The sequence below is a fragment of the Papio anubis genome, chromosome 8 (genome assembly GCF_008728515.1).
Source record: "Papio anubis isolate 15944 chromosome 8, Panubis1.0, whole genome shotgun sequence".
Taxonomy (NCBI): domain Eukaryota; kingdom Metazoa; phylum Chordata; class Mammalia; order Primates; family Cercopithecidae; genus Papio; species Papio anubis.
Window position 1 is genome coordinate 74996120 of NC_044983.1, and position 19383 is coordinate 75015502.

A 19383-nucleotide genomic window follows, 5' to 3' on the forward strand; every position below is an offset into this window, starting at 1 on the left:
AACACAGAAATGCAGATACATATAAAACTGAAACACCTCCTCCTACCTAAGCCCTAAGGAGGGAGGCTGAGTCATAAACTATATTGAGCAAGGGGCAAATCACAGCACTGGAAAGTCCCTTATGGTGAAGTCTGGGTAATACCATAAGGAGATATTTCCCAGCTGCCCTGGGACTGGCATCTACAACAAGAACACCTTAATGTCAATTACCCATTATCTGGAAGTAGAGGTAGAACCAGAAACCCTGCATGGATCTTTAAAAGGAGCAACTCAGCAAAGTGGCAAGGGTAAGTTTCATGGTCAACATCAGAGCAGGGGCAATGTCAGGGCAGAGAGCAAGGTGAAGTTTGTTTTCACTGTAATGCTGAAAGGAAAGTTTCATGTTGACCAGCAGTGATAGTGATGAAGCAAATAGGTTGGTGAAGGACAATTGATGGGGCCAAATCTTCCAGGTGTTTCTTAGAAGACACCTGCAGGAAGAACCTCAGCCAGAAAACCCAGCAGCAAGGAGGTGACAATTCCCAGGGCCAAGTGGAAATGAGGAGTCATCAGAAAGATGGATAAGAAGTAGCTGCTTAACCATGATTTGTCATTTGGGAAAAACATATGTTCACAGTATGGAGTCTATTTGCAGCAGAAGGAAATCAATATTCTCCTCTTTTTTCTTTCCAGAGTCCACCCAAAAACGCTTATCAAAAAATTCTGTGCCTGGCACCCGTGGCCCCTTTCACAGGGTTTGAATGGGCTTTCCAACGGTGGTCCCCCTGCTCATTTAAAGGAGGATGCCTAGGGCAGGATTTCTCAACCTCAGCATACTGGCATTTTGAGCCAGATTAATAAATATTTGCTTTGGATGGCTAGCCCACATTGTAGAATGTTGAGCAATGTCTCTGTTTTCTATCCATCAGCTGCTGATAGTACCCCTTCAATTGTGACTACCGAAAAGAGCTGTGGATATTGCCAAATGTTTTCTAAGGGGTAAAATTCACCCCCGGTTGAGACTAGAGAAAGGCTATAAAACTCTCAGTAATTTACATGAAAATAAAAACTGGACTGTATTTATAACAGTAACCATTAGCAGGAGGTTTGAGGTTGAGGTTAAGGGAGTCGTGGTGGGAATTTGAAATCCTCTTCCACATTCACCTGTTACATCCGAAAAGTTGGTTACATTTAGGGGAGTTTTATCCAACATTTGTTAGTTTGATATTATTTATTGTGTGCTGTTTTTTGCCATGTCTCAGTTATCCATTGCCTAGGCTAATTTTTTTCCTCAGTGAGGTTGCCAACTTTTGTGTGAGTGGTGTTAGGTAAGTAGGTTCATCTGTCATAGGCTGGGAAGTAGGACATACGTGTGTATGTCCTAGAGGATTCTAGTGGTTATGGTTTGTGAAGGGAAATATACATTGTTCATGGTCATCTATGCTAGAGGATAAACCTATGGTAATAGGTGTGAATTAACCACAATTGCAGAGTGTAATGAGGTTTGTTGTTTCAGTAAATTTATGGGGAGAGACAACTCTAGAAGTTATTTTCAGATAGAATCAGCAGATGTAAATTTGTTAAGTTGGAAGGATGTTTTATAACTGTCACTACAAAGAATGCAGATTTAGGATGGGATCAAATGAGAGGCCAGAAGCTAACACATGGACTGGAATTGGAAAATAGCTGACTGGTATCCCAAGATGTAGGCTGAATACATAACAGCTAGGCTTTAATTTCACTTTTCTGTTTATTTGTTCTGCAGTGTTTGTGTGTTTGTGTGTATGTGTGTGTGCGTATGTGTGTGCATATATCTATGTGTGTCTAAACCAATACATACATATATTAGAAATATATAAAAAGACGACAAATATATATATGTATTTTCTGTATATCTGCCAACATACCCTGACACATGGCAATAACAACATGACCTGAAATTTATAGCCTTTTACTCCAAAAATTCTAGTATCATAAATTTCAAAAATCACTGGATCTAGATGATGGATATGTGCGATCATTTTACTGTTTCGTATCCATTTTTTTATTAGTTTGAAATTTCCATGATACAAATAATTTTTTTTTAAAGTCAATTGACACTGTTTTCTGCAAAATTATGTGATGTGGTTTGGCTCTGTGCCCCCATCCAAATCTCATCTAGAATTGTAATCCCCAATTACAAGTCTAGTGAGGGGCCTGGTGGGAGGTGACTGGATCATGGGGGTGACTTCCCCCTTTCTGTTCTGTAATAGTGACTGAGTTCTTACCAGATCTGGTTGTTTGAAAGTGTGTGGCACATCCTGCTTCTTTAGCTCTCACTCTCACGCTCTCTCTCGGTCTCTGTCAATCCTACAGCAATGTAAGATGTGCCTTGCTTCCCCTTCACCTCCTGCCATGATTATAAGTTTCCTGAGGCTTCCTCAGCCATGCAGAACTGTGAGTCAATTAAGCCTCTTTTCTTTGTAAATTACCCAGTCTCAGGTAGTTCTTTACAGCAATGTGAGAATGGACTAATACACTAGGTATTCTATTTGGCAGCATATAACAGTTGCACTGTTTAAGCAGAAGGATACATATTTTTTGCAAGGCCAAAGTCACATTCCTAGTTGAAACTTTCAAAAACAATGTAAAATTTCCATGATATTGTAAACACTTAGTTATTCAAACTATATTTTAGATCATAGTTATGAACTTTCTAAAGAAATTGTACTTCTCTTGCATGCAATACATTTTGGATTTGAGCCTTTCATTTTATTAAAAGGCAAAGTAACTATGCCATCTTGCTCTTTATGAAAATTCAATTACATTGAAAATCAACTAGAGAATACTGCCTCTGAGTTTAAGGTGATTTAGCAAGCCAAAAATGTATGCAGATTATGAGGGAAGAAATTAGACAAAATAATAATGGCAACTATAATCTGCTCATCACTTGAGGGTTTACGAATCACTTTCATGTAAATAATCTTACTTTTTACATCCAATGTTCTACCTCCTGCCCCCTGACCTTCCAACCTGCCAAATAAGATTTCACCAGTCCATGAGTAAAATCAGAAGAAACTATTTAAGTATTTAATGGTAAACTACATTCACCAATATACAGATTTTTTTTGTCCCTAGATTACATAATTCATATGAAAAATGTGTATGACCTTCAAACACTCCTATCCCACCATTCAAGCAATCAAGTCACAGTTAAGAACCAAAAAAAATCTGCTGTTTGGGATTCTATATAAAGGACTGGCAGTTCTATCTTAACCCATCTCACATGGAATTCCCATATCGCTTAACTATAAAATGATGCAATTAGACGACAGTAGGGAAGTGACATTTTGCACATTTCTAGACTCCTGTCCAGCTTCCTGCCTTGAAAGGCATTTGAAGGAGCTATACTAAATCAAACTATAGTGCTCAAACATGGGTCTGCAGGTTGTGAATTCTATACATTGCCCTCTCTCCTCATGTTCATAAGGTGACCTGCTCATAGTGCCCTTCAAGTTTCCCAGTGCTCCTTCCTGGTCTACTAATTGTAATGAACTATCAGACATTTTAATATTACAAGAAAGAGTTCAAAATAAGTGGAAAACTTCATGTATTTCACTGATTGACCAAATCTGCCAAACGATATTTTATCAGATCAATTTTGAGAGACAACCCACTTACTGAAATAAAAAAACATTTATGTCTCCACTGTTCTACTTTATTCTTGATTAAATTAAATTCAAGAAGCTTAAGAACATGGAATACATTAGCCAATATTAGAGTATTTTCCATATGATTAAAAGCTTACTTAATGGTACCATAAAAAAAGGTCCTTGCCATGAGCCAACTGACCATATGTATTAGGTGAAATTCCAGAAGATTAACAATTGATTTTCCAAGCACAAATTGTGCAGGTAAGTTGCAACTCCAAAGACAATTCGTACTTTAAGGCAAGGACTATAATTAACAAACTAACATATTTAAAAAATGTGCAAAGGCAAAAACTGAATCTGGTTCAAATTCTTGAAAAAGAGACCCAGAGCAACAAGTTAACAATACAATTGCTAAGGTAATATCAATTGTTTAAGAAAGAGAAATAATTGCAAGAAGGAACTAGACTCAACAGACTGATCTCAGGTTTCCATTGTACATGCAGGATAACAAATCAATGAGGGCCTGTCAATTAAATTTGCCATATCAAGCAATTCCACACATAATTACATCATACATGAAACAGATGTGACTTCCTACCAGGAAAACAAAAAGGTAGCAAAGAAATGCACTGGTTTAAAAAACACAGTCTTCAAAATAAGGTTACATATCTAATCCATAATGAAGACAGGTATAAAGTAAACAGAAGTTTGCCTAATGAAATTCTAACCACTTGCAAATGTAATATTTTACTTTTTAAATTTTATCTTTTCATGTTCTTTTTTTTTTTTTTTTATTATTATTATACTTTAAGTTGTAGGGTACATGTGCATAACGTGCAGGTTTGTTACATATGTATACTTGTGCCATGTTGGTCTGCTGCACCCATCAACTCGTCATTTACATCAGGTATAACTCCCAATGCAATCCCTCCCCCCTCCCCCCTCCCCATGATAGGCCCCGGTGTGTGATGTTCCCCTTCCTGAGTCCAGGTGATCTCATTGTTCAGTTCCCACCTATGAGTGAGAACATGCGGTGTTTGGTTTTCTGTTCTTGTGATAGTTTGCTAAGAATGATGGTTTCCAGCTGCATCCATGTCCCTACAAAGGACGCAAACTCATCCTTTTTTATGGCTGCATAGTATTCCATGGTGTATATGTGCCACATTTTCTTAATCCAATCTGTCACTGATGGACATTTGGGTTGATTCCAAGTCTTTGCTATTGTGAATAGTGCTGCAATAAACATACGTGTGCATGTGTCTTTATAGCAGCATAATTTATAATCCTTTGGGTATATCCCCAGTAATGGGATGGCTGGGTCATATGGTACATCTAGTTCTAGATCCTTGAGGAATCGCCATACTGTTTTCCATAATGGTTGAACTAGTTTACAATCCCACCAACAGTGTACAAGTGTTCCTATTTCTCCACATCCTCTCCAGCACCTGTTGTTTCCTGACTTTTTAATGATCGCCATTCTAACTGGTGTGAGATGGTATCTCATTGTGGTTTTGATTTGCATTTCTCTGATGGCCAGTGATGATGAGCATTTTTTCATATGTCTGTTGGCTGTATGAATGTCTTCTTTTGAGAAATGTCTGTTCATATCCTTTGCCCACTTTTTGATGGGGTTGTTTGTTTTTTTCTTGTAAATTTGTTTGAGTTCTTTGTAGGTTCTGGATATTAGCCCTTTGTCAGATGAGTAGATTGCAAAAATTTTCTCCCATTCTGTAGGTTGCCTGTTCACTCTGATGGTAGTTTCTTTTGCTGTGCAGAAGCTCTTTAGTTTAATTAGATCCCATTTGTCAATTTTAGCTTTTGCTGCCGTTGCTTTTGGTGTTTTAGACATGAAGTCTTTGCCCATGCCTATGTCCTGAATGGTACTACCTAGGTTTTCCTCTAGGATTTTTATGGTATTAGGTCTAACATTTAAGTCTCTAATCCATCTTGAATTAATTTTCGTATAAGGAGTAAGGAAAGGATCCAGTTTCAGCTTTCTACTTATGGCTAGCCAATTTTCCCAGCACCATTTATTAAATAGGGAATCCTTTCCCCATTTCTTGTTTCTCTCAGGTTTGTCAAAGATCAGACGGCTGTAGATGTGTGGTATTATTTCTGAGGACTCTGTTCTGTTCCATTGTTCTATTTTGGAATATTTCTCATTTAGGAGTGTCACATAAAGATATAATTTAGATTGGAGAGGATGGCTACTGTTTTCTTCAAGTTTTAGCTTATTAAAAACAGCAAACAACAAAAATTCTGACTTCCAGAATCACACTGACCCACAGAACACCTTTAGTGTTTGGCAAAGAAGTTCATGAGATGCGGATAGAGAATGGGTTTCAATGGACTAGGTTGTACAGTGACCCCCTTGCTATCCTGAAGGATGAATCAATGCAGGCAGAAGTGCCTTGAGAAGGGAAGTTTGTGGAAGGAGCTTTATCATCTCTCTGGGGGTGTTTGATGGTCAGCATCTTCTGCCGGGTAACCTACAAGGAGGTGAGAGGGACAGCCAGAGGTCCCTGAACAGAGACCTGGGCTTTCCCCTTTTCAACCAAACCGTGCTTCTCTTTCACTCTCAAATACACTTTGAGCTCCAATAGAGGCTTGAATAATCCTTTTAAAAATGCCAAGTAAGTGGCCAGGCGCTGTGGCTCAAACCTGTAATTCCATCACTTTGGGAGGCCAAGATGGGCGGATCACCTGAAGTCAGAAATTTGAGACCAGCCTGGCCAACATGGTGAAACTCCATCTCTACTAAAAATACAAAAATTAGCCGGGCGTGGTGGCAGGTGCCTGTAATCCCAGCTACTCAGGAGTCTGAGGCAGGAGAATCGCTTGAACCCGGGTGGCGGAGGTTGTAGTTAGCCAAGATCGCACCACTGCACTCCAGCCTGGGCGACAGAGCAAGACTCCGTCTCAAAAAGAATAATACAAAAACTAGCCAGGCATGGTGGCGCGTGCCTGTAATCCCAGCTACCCTGGGGGCTGAGACAGGAGAATCGCTTGAATCCGGGAGGCAGAGGTTGCAGTGAGCCAAGATCGCGCCACTGCACTCCAGCCTGGGTGACACAGTGAGACTCCGTTAAAAAAAAAAAAAAAAAAAAAGCCAAGTAGGTATCCTAAAAGGGTAAAAAAAGAGGACCAGGAGTTGTAACTTTATTTAATTAACTTGTTCCCTTAACCACACAAAGGCATTAGAAAATACAACGTCTCCATCCAGGACTTTGGAGGAAACTTTCTTCATGGGAATTTTCTTTTCTTTTTTATTATTATTATTATTATTATTATTATTATAATACTTTAAGTTCTAGGGTACATGTGCATAACGTGCAGGTTTGTTACATATGTATACTTGTGCCATGTTGGTGTGCTGCACCCATCAACTCGTCAGCACCCATCAACTCGTCATTTACATCAGGTATAACTCCCAATGCAATCCCTCCCCCCTCCCCGCTCCCCATGATAGGCCCCGGTGTGTGATGTTCCCCTTCCTGAGTCCAAGTGATCTCATTGTTCAGTTCCCACCTATGAGTGAGAACATGCGGTGTTTGGTTTTCTGTTCTTGTGATAGTTTCCTAAGAATGATGGTTTCCAGCTGCATCCATGTCCCTACAAAGGACACAAACTCATCCTTTTTTATAGCTGCATAGTATTCCACTTCATGGGAATTTTCTTGTTCCCTAACCCAATTTTCCTAACCAGACCCTTCCCTTTCCTTCCCAAAGCAGCATTTTGATCCTCCCTCTCCTTGCAGAGCTCAGCTTTCCCCACCTCTCTCTTACTTATGGGAAAAACCTACCATTCCCATGTGAGAAAGAAGTCTATTGATGTCTTCATGTCTTCGTGCATATTGCAAACTCTGCCACCTCAGACTTCCACAAAATGTTAATGATGAAAGTTTTCCTTTGTCCAGGCTTCCACTGTATCCGAGGGAAAGCCATGAGCTGTGTGCCATGAGTAGAAGAAGCCAGGAGAAGCTCCAGTCAAATGATGGTTGCAGCCATGTTCCTTTAGAATTGCCTAAGGAAAGGGAGTACAATCTCAAAAGAGAAAAGTAGTTTCCATCACAGGGTCTTTCTCCTACCTGAGAAATAAGACATTGGCCTTATTGTGCTAGAATTGTTGTTTCCTTCCTGCCCTGCTTCAACTGGAAGTATTCCCCTGTCATATAAAGGAATAATGGCTCTCCTTGAGCCACCAATCACTGGGGGTACAAACACCAAATGGGTTCTCTCAGAGGCCAAATGCTCTCTGCAGTGGTGGGGAGGGGGAGATTTGGTTAATCTTGCCATGTACAGAGATTCCCTTTATGGAGCCTAAAATTGTGTTCTTAGAAATAGCAAAACACAACTACGGAATTGCTTGATCCATAGTTATTTTTGTGAACAAGGTTTTTGTCTCACCATAATGGCTGAGTTATTAATAAAATAGTTAGATAATGCAATCATAAAAATCGCAGGTCTGCAAATGATGAAAAACACCAGACCAAATACTTATGGTTATATTATTGTGAATAACTTAACTATCAACATAACTGAAGATTAATCCACCATTTCACCCTAAACATTCATTCATTCAGCGAAGATTTAAGGACATTAACTACAGGTTAAAGGGCAGGAAACAGAGAAGAAAGGCAAACAGATGGAGACTGAGCCGCCTATACTTAGTCCATACTCTTCTCTCCACCACCGCCCCTACCCCCGCACAAGCTCTCTGCTCCTGCCTTGTCTATTTTATTATTCCCTAAAGTCAGAAACTAATCACAGGAGCTGGAGTCAGCACAGTTAAGTGCTGAGCTGGCTTCACATAAACAAAAGCTGCCATCAGAGACCTGGCGGAAGACACACCTCCCCTCCTTCCCTGAAGTCTCCCTGGTGTTTGCCATGGACCACTCTAAATTGTTGTGAGTAGTGCTGTGGTGTTAGTTTCTAGACGAGCATCTACCTTAGACATAAACAAACCAAGGGTGATTTCCCCTGTGATTGTGAGTCGTGTAGAAGACTATCCATGGGTCTTCTCCATGACAATGTGGCCCCACTTTATCACACCCCCTCCCCCCATTTAATTCGCTGGGAGAGTGGTAGCCAGTTCCTATGGTGAACACAGGTGGCAAACTTCCTCAGGGGTTACAGAGGGTTTCCCATGGAGGGTTTTTTTCAACAGTGAACTTTGGAGCAAGGAGGGTGAAGATCTGATAACGACAGAATGTTTCTCTCCGTCATCAAAATAATTACTTTTGTTGCTCTGAGTAGAGAATGGTGACCCTGTGGGGCCCTCTGTCTACTATTTGACAAAGAATGGCTAAGCAGTCCGTGACACCGGAGCAGAGCAAGAAGAGCGAGAGGATTCCATGGGTCAGCATCTATATTGGCAAAGGAAAAAAAGCTTTAAAAAGGCAAGTATAATTCTCAGCTCCCCAGAGAATTAGAGGCTGCTCCCAAATGCTCCCATGTTCATAACAAAGAATCTCCATAAGGCATATAGTTGGCTTTGGACAAACATATGAAAAAAATACATTCTCCTTGACAGGCGAAATTATTGGTGATCAAGCTGGTATGCACTTTCAACAAGAATATCTCACTTCCACGTTCCCCTTCCCTCCAACTGAATTCTTAAATCCATTTTATCTTTGCCTAGATTTTCTCCATCTCTTTCCTCCCTGTACGTGTTTGCCATTTGTTCACTAAGCTGCAAAGATTTTGTGTCCTTACCTTTGAAATAACTTGGACTTCAAAAAGGAAGATAAGTGGGTTTAGGAGCTAATAGGATCTCTGATACCTGTAGAATTCTGTGAGGTGGGTGTTATCTGCAGATGAAGGTATCCTCAGACCTATATCTGGTTTCAATTTTGTCTTCATTGTTTCCAATTCCAATGGCAAGCAATGGAGAAAACAAGATATTGATGGACAGGTTTGGGAAATATGACAGGATGCTGAAGAAACAGTAATTCTTCCATTGTTAATAGCCCAAGGCCCTGAAGTTACAAGGACAGAAGAGGGAAGAAAGCTCCTTTCTCCTCTAAATATATTTCTTCTCAAACCCCATTCCAACACAAATACAGAGAAAGACACTGTGATGAGTATAAACTTTAAGGCAAAATTTTATTGTGAAGAAATGTAACTTTTTTAAAATAACTCCATTTCTACTCTGAGTCCCCATTCTACTGAGTGGTGAAAACTAAATTTTAGTCATCTCCCTATCCTGAGGTTACATATAAATTTTAGAGGGTTTACACAATGCGAATATTGGATATATGGCCTGGGAGAACATGCATCTGGCATCAGATGAGAGATTGTATCCCCAACAGATGGCTGGCCGTCAGTCCACCAGACAGGTGTCAGCCATGCTTCCTGATGGCAGGTGCGCTTGGGTCCAGCTCATTCTCAGCACTTCTGTACTCTTCTGGTTTCATGGACCCATTCTGCAGCTTTTACACCAGATAGTGCCATGGAAATGAAGCTACCTGCAGCACCATCTAACTTCTGTGCCACTTTGGGCCACCAGAAATTGTTATTTTGTACTGCACTAAACTGGGGAAGATAAACTCCCCTGTCAGACTGAAGTCCCTCTTCCTAAACCCATCATGGAGGCATTTGCTCTCTGGCGCTCTGCAACGTCCACACTCTGCCCAGGAATCAAGGCCTAGGTCTTCTCTGCCCTTAGGCCCCAAAACGTATCTGGGATTAATATTAACCTCCCAAGGACTAGCTTCATAGGAAGTGCAGGAAATATTCCTCCACCTTGTTAAGGGCCCAAGACTGTTCTCACTTCCCGGCTGATGCTCTATCCTGCAGATCAGAGGACCCTTATCCTGTCTGATCACAAGAGAATCCTGATATGTTCTCTTTAATAGAGTCTCCCAAACATCATGTTCTTCACCTTTCCTCTCTGAAAGCTAAGCTGGACTTTCAAAATTCAAAACCTGGAGGAAAAACTTAAGTTTGATTTTTCTCTTTCGGTTCTTATCCCTTCTCCAAGAAGTTAATGAACTTAGAATGGGAGAAGGAGCACTAAGCAAAAGGAAGAACTATGCTGGAAGAAAATACACACACACACACACACACACACACACACACAAAAATATATATTTACATGTGTATCCATATATACTAGGTATTACATATATTATATACACTATATATACTATGTAATATATGATATGTTATATAGTACATATATAGATTAATATATAATATATGTAGAGTATAGTTTCCTGACACCATTGCATTCTTAATTAAAACCTAAAAACCTAAATCACCACACAGGGAAGCTTTACCAGCCCACTTATCCCGTGTTTTTCTACCACAGTGGGAGTCTGGCACAATAACAGTAGTAGGTAAGAGAGAATACCAAAACAAAAACAAAAGGAATAAAAACCAAAAACCCTGCCTAAAGTGTTCTCCTCTCTACAAATAAATGACTATGGGAATCCCCCCAAGAGACTGAAAAGAAAGTTGGTTCCAACTCCATGCACCAGGAAAGAAGCACAGGATTTAACCTGAAAGCTCAGAAACCAAATCTTAATAAAAGTGAAGAATTTTAAAATCAAGATTTCCAAAAGGCAGTTCAAAAATAGCCGATTTCCTTTCTGTATAGCCGATTTTTATGTATATCTGAACACAGTAAATAATAACATTTTGAAACTGTCTGGTCATTTTATTTAAAGCCAATACCCCCAAAGTATTTTTTCCTTGTTTCTCTTTGCATCTACATTTGCTAAGCATTCCATATGTTCTGCTAAAATCATACATTTCTCTTCTCTCTAACCTTTCAGGTATTTCTAATATCTGGACATCTGGCATGCAGACTCTGAGAGGTGCCTCTGCTATATGTTCTCACTCTCTCTGTCTCCATCTCTGCATCATTGATCCATCCTATCAATCATCTCTCTCTCTCTCTCTCTCTCTCTCTCTCTCTCTTTCTGTCTTCATAAGACTCATGCCTCTCTTCTCATAAAATTTGTTGAACAGTAATACTTAATGAATATTTGCCTCCCCTGAGCAACTGACCATAAGCTCCATTGGGAAAAGACTGAATCTGTGGCATTCACCACTGTCTCCTGGGGTCTAGCAGAGGTGGTGGCATGTGTCAGGGATAAGTATACAGGTTCAATGAGTGAATAGTCCTCCCTAAGAGTATTGGGTTATCTATTCCTTGGGATTGTAACTCTATTACAGTTTCTACCTTACCCTCCAACAGCCACAAAGCACATGGTTCTCTCTATAGCATCTCCCAACACACTAGCTCACATGTTTGCAATGTGCTGGCACACATTCCTGTCTCAAAAGCCCCATCTCAACTCTCATTCTCCCGCTCAAGAAATGCACATGAGTTTCAGTGATGATACTGTGTGAAGTACTTCAAATTGGTTCTATTTTTAAAATCATTTGAAAAAGTTTGTACTTTATTTATTAATGGTAATAATGTGTTTATGATTCATCTCGCAGCTAATAATGACACACCCCCTGCTGAGACACAGAAGTTGAGAGTAGCTGCTCTAGATCTATGCTTCCAAACTTTAGTCACCTGCTGATTTTGTTAAAAGGCAGATTCTAATCCAGTAAACCTGGATTGGGGCCTGAAATTCAGCATTTTTAATATGCATTCCCATAAGATGTCCTTTCTGTACTTCATAGACCACACTTTGAGTAGGAAGGTATGATTACTGCTCATCAAACCAACTGTTATAAAGCCTAGAAAACGTACAGCTAGACAAAATGTTTACATCTATCCTAAAGATACATTTCTATACTTTTTTAACTTTTCTCTCTACTTCCACTTTACACACTTAATGCTACAATGAACTCTATATGTCTCCTTGCACACGGAAACAAGAGTTTCTCTGGGCTTCTGTCCAGAAGTAGAACCCCTTCTGCACGAGGGGACCTATATCTCCAACTTAATGTGCTCTACTCTGAAGCTTACCAATCTGCCTACCCAAAGGCAGCATGTGTAATTCTGCTCATAGAGTTCCTCCATAGGAACCTAAATATAAAATTTACCGATAGTTGACTTCATCTTTGGGAAGAACGGGGCTGGAATCACAGAAGGGTATCCAGGAGGCTTAAATTTCTCAAAAATTTATGATTTCATTAAAGGGAAATATGACAGAATATGAGTATTTGAAAAATACTTGGTAGCTAAATGCAAGTTCATTATAATATTATTCTCTATACTTTTCTATAAATTTCAAATATTCCATAATTTTTTAAAAGACTAAGACCATTACAATACTGCAAATGAGGTATTTTTGTTGTTTTGGTTTTTCATTTATCTTACAGAATGAGAAAGAAAAGAAGGTAGAGGTAACAGAAAAGCAGGAAATCTTATCAGCAAAAGAAATTCTATTATTATCTTTCAAATTCTAGATTTTCATTCAATCTTTTGGGGAAAATTACCTCACATACTTTAGATTTTCTTTTTCCTCAGAATTCACAAGTTCTTCACTCTAGAATGAAAGAGAAAACCAAGAGGGTGGATCTTTCACAAAGTGCCTTAAACTGGCTTTTTTTCTAGAAGAAAATTAGATTGAGCCCAAGGGAGAAAGGTGTCTCCTGGTAAACACCAAATTTAGAGCCCATTCTTACTGCTAAGCTCTAATTATGTTGTCACTATCTTGCCTTTGGTACTTCAGGGAGAACTGATTTAATTCTAAGAGACTCCCTGAAGCTCATACCAACTGACTCATCTTTCTTTATTCCTTCTGAATGTCTCTCTTTTGATGTTCTATGCCTATTTGCCCATTTTTAAGATACTAGAGTACAAAATTTGTTCTAGAATAAATTGTTCCAAACAAAAGAATATCAGGAGGTCACACTATAGATTCCTGAACTGTACTAGAAAGATAAACAAAAGGGGACTGATATGACTCCTATTCAGAGATAATGAGTTACTTTTCCAGTGTTCACTCTTCATCCAACTCAGGAATACCCTTTCTTCTCTGATATCTGCTACCTTCCAGTATATTAAGAGTTTACTTAACAGAGTTGTAGGTGGCAAACACATGGGGAATTTTTCTGCTACATCCACATTATATCATGTCATCTTTACCACATTTCTATTGTTTTTTAAATTACACTTCTATGTTATTTACAATTTTGAATCAAAGTTTCCAAATGTTAGAAATCTAAAAAGACCTTGGTTTAAATTTGGGGAAATAGCCACAATAAAATTCCATAACTTGAAATGATCTGAAGAGCAAATGAAGTCATTGGTAAATATAACCAGAACTCATTAAACCACACACATTTTAATGCAAAAATAATTTCGATAATAATGTATGACAATTAAATTAAATGTTTACTTTCCATTTAATCTCAAACTTCCAGTAATATTTTTGGATGCCATTTCGTATCATTTTGTTTGTACAATAAGTTATACTTCCTGGAGTGGAATTAATTTTGTTTGCTTTTCATGCAGATTTTTATTTGCATCCATCCTTTTTTTTCTATCTACCCATTTATCTGTGTGAAAGATGTGTTGACATAAAATATTTTATTACAGAAGAAAAATCTTTATATAGTTTATCATTCTTCAGCAGCTATGGAAAGTTGTGTTCTATTGTTATATTGCATTCCTCTCATTTTCACTCATTGCCTAGGAAACCTCCAAATTACTTTTCTTAATTCTAAAGTATCAGAGCCGCTGTTTCCATGAAATATTCATAGGTGCAGACTGAAATATTAGCATTAATATAGTAGACATGAGAAAATTAATAAATTAGATCTTATTGAGCCATAAGTTTTCCGAAAAAATAAAAAATCCTGAAACTTGCCACTCCCATTTCTTTTCAGTGTTTTTTGGCAGCTATGTAATTCCCTCTCCTTTTACAGACTTCTGACTCTTTTCCTGATATGACAGAAACACCTCCCGGCTCCCAGTGTCTCTGTCACTGTCTTCCATATAACCTGAAATCACCATCTTTCATTCCCTATTCATTTATAAAAAATGTCTGTGTCTTTTCCTTTCATATTTTTGGACCCTGAACACAATATCTTAAAAATATGCTGTGCATCAGGCATCCAGAATAAGAAAATATTACTAATGCTGCAGCTCTCCAAGTATGTTCAGATTCACTTTCTTATGCATGTTTTCCTAGATCATCTGGAAGGAGAAAATGTAGTAGAGCAAGGAGAGTGTGGGTTGTAGACCAAGAAAGACCTGCACCTTGTTCTGTGACCCTGAGCAAGTTATTTACTCTTCTGAGTCTCATCTGGTCATGAAGAATCATTAAATGAGATAGCATAGGAAAAAACATCCAGTATGTACTAGACACAGGGCCACATTCTAGAGTTTTGGTATATTCATAATGTACCTTACAGGATGTTCGAATAGTGTTTACTGCCTTCTTTCTTGTTAACACGACCCTCTTTTCCTCAATTACTATTTTGCTGAAGGACTTCCCTTCATTGTGCAAGCACAATTTCAAGTCATCTGACACACGTTTTAGCTTAGGTTCTAAATTACCTTTGGGCAAGGGTATGTGTCTAAAATAACTAAAGTATAAAATAATTGAGAGACAGGGAAGCAGAGATTCCAATGGAGAAATACATTTCAGATATGAAACTTTTCTAGAACAATGAAAACAGGTATTTCTAATGAATCTGTCATTAGTGGATCCACGCAACTTTCTCCATATCAATTCCTTGTCTATGAGTACCTTGCATAAATATGGGATGAAGGAAACACCATTTACTTTACTTTTTCTTCATTAATTAATTTGTTTATTTCAATAGCTTTAGGGATACAAGTGGTTTTTGGTTACATGGGTGAACTGTGTAATGATGAAGTCTGGGCTTTACCTGTACCCGTCACTTGAATAGTGTACATTAAACTCAATAGGTGACTTTTTATCCCTCATCCCCCTCTGCCCTCTCCCTTTCTGAGTCTCCAGTGTCCATTATTTCACTCTGAATGCTTTTGGGTACCCATAGCTTTGCTCCCACTTTATAAGTGAGAACATGTGGTGTTTGGTTCCTAAGTGGTCTCACTTAGAATAATAGACTCCAGCTTCCTCCATGTTGCTGCAAAAGACATTATTCTACTCTTTTTTTAAGGCTGACTAGTATTCTATGGTGTACATATATACCACATTTTCTTTATCCACTCATCAATTGGTGGGCTCTTAGGTTGAGTTCATATCTTTACAATTGTGAATTGCATTGCAATAAGTATATGTGTGTAAGTGTCTTTTAAATATAATGACTGCTTTTCCTTTAAATAGATACCCACCTTTACTTTTCTTAGTCACATTTGCTTCACTGGATGAGGAAGGGCCATTCACAGTTCTCTCAATGTGAAGAATGAGTTATGAACTCTAGGCCACCATAAAACTAGGCCACTCTTCTAGGAGCTCAAATCACCGAAACAAATTTTTATGATACAATAAGATAAGTAGATTAATACAGATTAATACAGTTCGTCTAAGTAGATAGTACATTAGTACTAAGTAGATTAGTAAAAGTGTATACGGCTGTGCAGTCCAATAGGGTAGCCAATGTACACACTACCTCCAAAGACTTGCTAAGAAAAAAAGACAAATATCATTAAAAATTAGTTGTTATGAATTATAATATTTTTTAATTATTAAATTGAATGTTAATATCAATGTTTATGTTAATTATTAATACTTAAGTTGATACATGTTGAAATATTTTAATATTTGAGTTAAAATATATTATTAAAATTAAATGCAAATGATTCTTTTTTCCTTTTCAATGTGGCTATTAAAATTTTTAAATTACATGTATGGCTTACATTTGTGGCCTTAATTACATTTCTTCTAGACAATGATGATCTAATATCTTACTGCTACCCTTTTAGATACCAAGCATCCCCCAAAAAAGATACCTGAGGGCTCTGGTCACCCCCAAAGCTTCAAATGCTCATTTCACCTTTTTATTTTCATACTCTTGTTTCAGAGAAAGCCTCTTTTATGTCCAACATGAATAGGCAACAGCTCCCAAGGGAAGCCTGTCTTTCTCTGTCCACCCAATTCATGCCCTCCACTGCTTCCTGAGTTACTTTCTTCAAACAGCAAACTTATGAACATACCCCCTATTTAAGAACACTTTATTTGCCACACAATGTCCAAACCCCCCATTTCTAGGCACTATCTGTAATGTTCAGTGGCCTTCTGTAGCTCCCTAAATCCAGCCAGTTACTTACCCATCATCTCCCAGCAACATTTCTCTCCTACTTAGGTGCTTTTATTCTCTATTTTCTCTGCACTTCTGTGCTTTTATTTCTCTGTTTTGGAAAACCCTCCTGACAAAATATACCTGTGACCACCTTGCCCAGACTACAGTATTCATTCCAATTTCAGCACCTCCTTCATGAGCTCCAGGTCCAAGATTAAATCTCTCTCCCTCTGGGTCCCTATGGGTTTTTGCTGGCACCTCTTTGATGGCACTTTCTACATGACACCTTGTGATAGAGTTCATTGTGTATAGTTACTTCTCAAAACTGAATGTACCTTTAGAGTAAGGTTTATTTATATAGCCCTCAGGACAAAATCTTACACATGGCAAATGTTTGAATGAAGTGGAATGTAATTTGAAGTCTGCAAGGTTATCAAAAGAGGGAGAGTCCATTCTGTGATACTCACGGTGTTTGGCCCAGAGCTCACAGCAATCTAAAATGATTTGTAGGTAACTGGCATTTCTGTAGCTAACCCACTTGCAAATGATGTGTGGTAACACAGCAACAGGAAACTCCACACAGCAGTCATTTTTTATCCTGACTTTTCAGTTAAAAGGATTCACAGACTGACAACTAGTGACAGAGAAGTCATTGCAGAGCTCCTGATTGGCAGGGTCATCCTACCACCTTTCAACATCTGCTTGCTTACCAGATGGGACTATGTCACACTTTAAAAAATGACTCATTTGGTACATACAGAGGGAAAACTAAAGCAAAAAAATAACAGCTTAGAAATTTACCCAGAAGAAACATTCCAGAATAAAGGGTAACATTAAGAAGGCATCAAGAGGGCCTACATCGCGATTAACTTTATCATAGAGCCAGGATGAATTCTATTTGTGCATTTTGTGTTCTCAATTGGACTGCACACTCCAAGAGGCCTGAAACCATGTCTTATACATCACTTTGTTTAAGTATTTACCTTACTGTTGGGTAGATATTAAGGTCCATACTATTCTTTTGAACAAGGAAACTGTATTTTAATCTAGCTAGTGGGCATCCCATAATAAGAGACCCCACAATTTGTTTCAGGCTAAGCAGTTGTTTTAAATACATTTTTTCTGAAAATATGATACATATAAATCATGGAATACCATGCAGTCACGAAAGTATAAGATCATGTCCTTTGCAGCAACACAGTTGGAGCTGGAAGCTGTTATCTAAGCAAACTAATTCAGGAAGAGAAAACCAAATACCATGTCTCACTTACAAGTGGGAGCTAAACATTGAGTACACATGAACACAAAGAAAGGAACAACAGACACCAGGGCCTACTGGAGAATGGAGGGTGGGAGGAGGGTGAGGATCAAAAAACTAACTATTGAGTACTATGCTTATTACCTGGGTGACAAAATAATCTGTACACCAAACCCCACGACATGCAATTTACCTATATAACTAACCTACATGTGTACTCTTGAACCTAAAATAAAAGTTAATAAATAAATAAATAAAATTACAAGTGAAAAAAATACATTTTTTCTTAATAAAGTGTGGAGAATGAACTTCCATAACCTCAGCAATCTCAAAAATAGGCAGAGATATTATTTCCCTTGTTCATCTGTGAGAGAGGATACAACGCCACAGACAAATTATGGAGGAGTAGAAAATATACAAGTATTGAGACTTAGTAATTTCTAAAATGAAGGTACGCTTATCCAGATTATAGTGTCTCTTTAGCTGATGTGGAGCAGTGGATCTTTCCAAGAGTCACAATCTCATGGTCGAGGCATTGCCTCATGACCCTGATGGAGACGGTAGACAGGTGGGGAATCTAGTCTTGGTTTCAGGGACATCATTTTTGTCTGACATTCCTAATATAAGCCAGTAGCTTTGTATATCCATCAATTAGAAGAAAGAAATAAAATAAAAACCTACCAAAGTATATGAGCTCTGCCAAGGAGTATATGTTTTGGAGCAGGCTCCTATCTCAGCAGAAGTTTGAAAATAAACCAGGAATGCTACAGAACTCTTTCTTACGGCCTCAGTGAAAAAAAAGTTAGGGAAGAGGTATCCCCCTCAGTTGATAGAGAGATAGACAGAGCAAGGATGTGATAAAGCGCTCTCAAGGAGTTATGTATTTTATGGGAACTCACAAAAAACTTAACCCTTCTGAATGGGAGGATCAGTGAAAATTTCACAGAAGGACAACAGGCACCTAACACAGCTAAGAAATCTTAATCCCAGTTGCCAGACACTGTTTTGAATGTTTTGAGTGGAGCCTGGCTCACATTGATCATGGACTAATCCAGGGATTGAGTAAAATCTTCAGATTCTGCAGCTAGGTGAGAACAGGGCAGGCCAATACTCATGGTGGGATTTTGTTTTGAAAGAGCAAGAAATCTGTCCTCACAAACATGTGAAAAGAGAAGTAAATGACATTTGCTCTTCAATTTAAGCTTCCCATAGAAATTGCTTTTTCTCATAAAGTAGTTAACAACAACAACAACAACAAAAGGTTGAAGCTCTTTCCCATCAACCGGGCAACACTAATATTATCTAACAGGAATAGCTGTTATGAGAAGGGTCTTGAAAAGATTTTTATGCTGTATGGAGCAACAATATTATT

The 19383-nt window shown here is 38.4% G+C and overlaps 1 long non-coding RNA gene across 1 annotated transcript in view; it reads right to left on the bottom strand.

Annotated features, from left to right (window-relative positions):
* Positions 1-7216: 7216 nt before the first annotated feature.
* LOC110743967 overlaps positions 7217-19383 on the bottom strand; it is a 33891-nt gene continuing 21724 nt past the window's right edge. Inside the window, exons 2-3 of the long non-coding RNA XR_004185859.1 lie at positions 13013-15966; positions 7217-9466 (exon numbers count right to left, since the gene is read on the bottom strand). This is a non-coding gene — a long non-coding RNA (uncharacterized LOC110743967). The remainder of the gene's footprint in view (positions 9467-13012; positions 15967-19383) is intronic.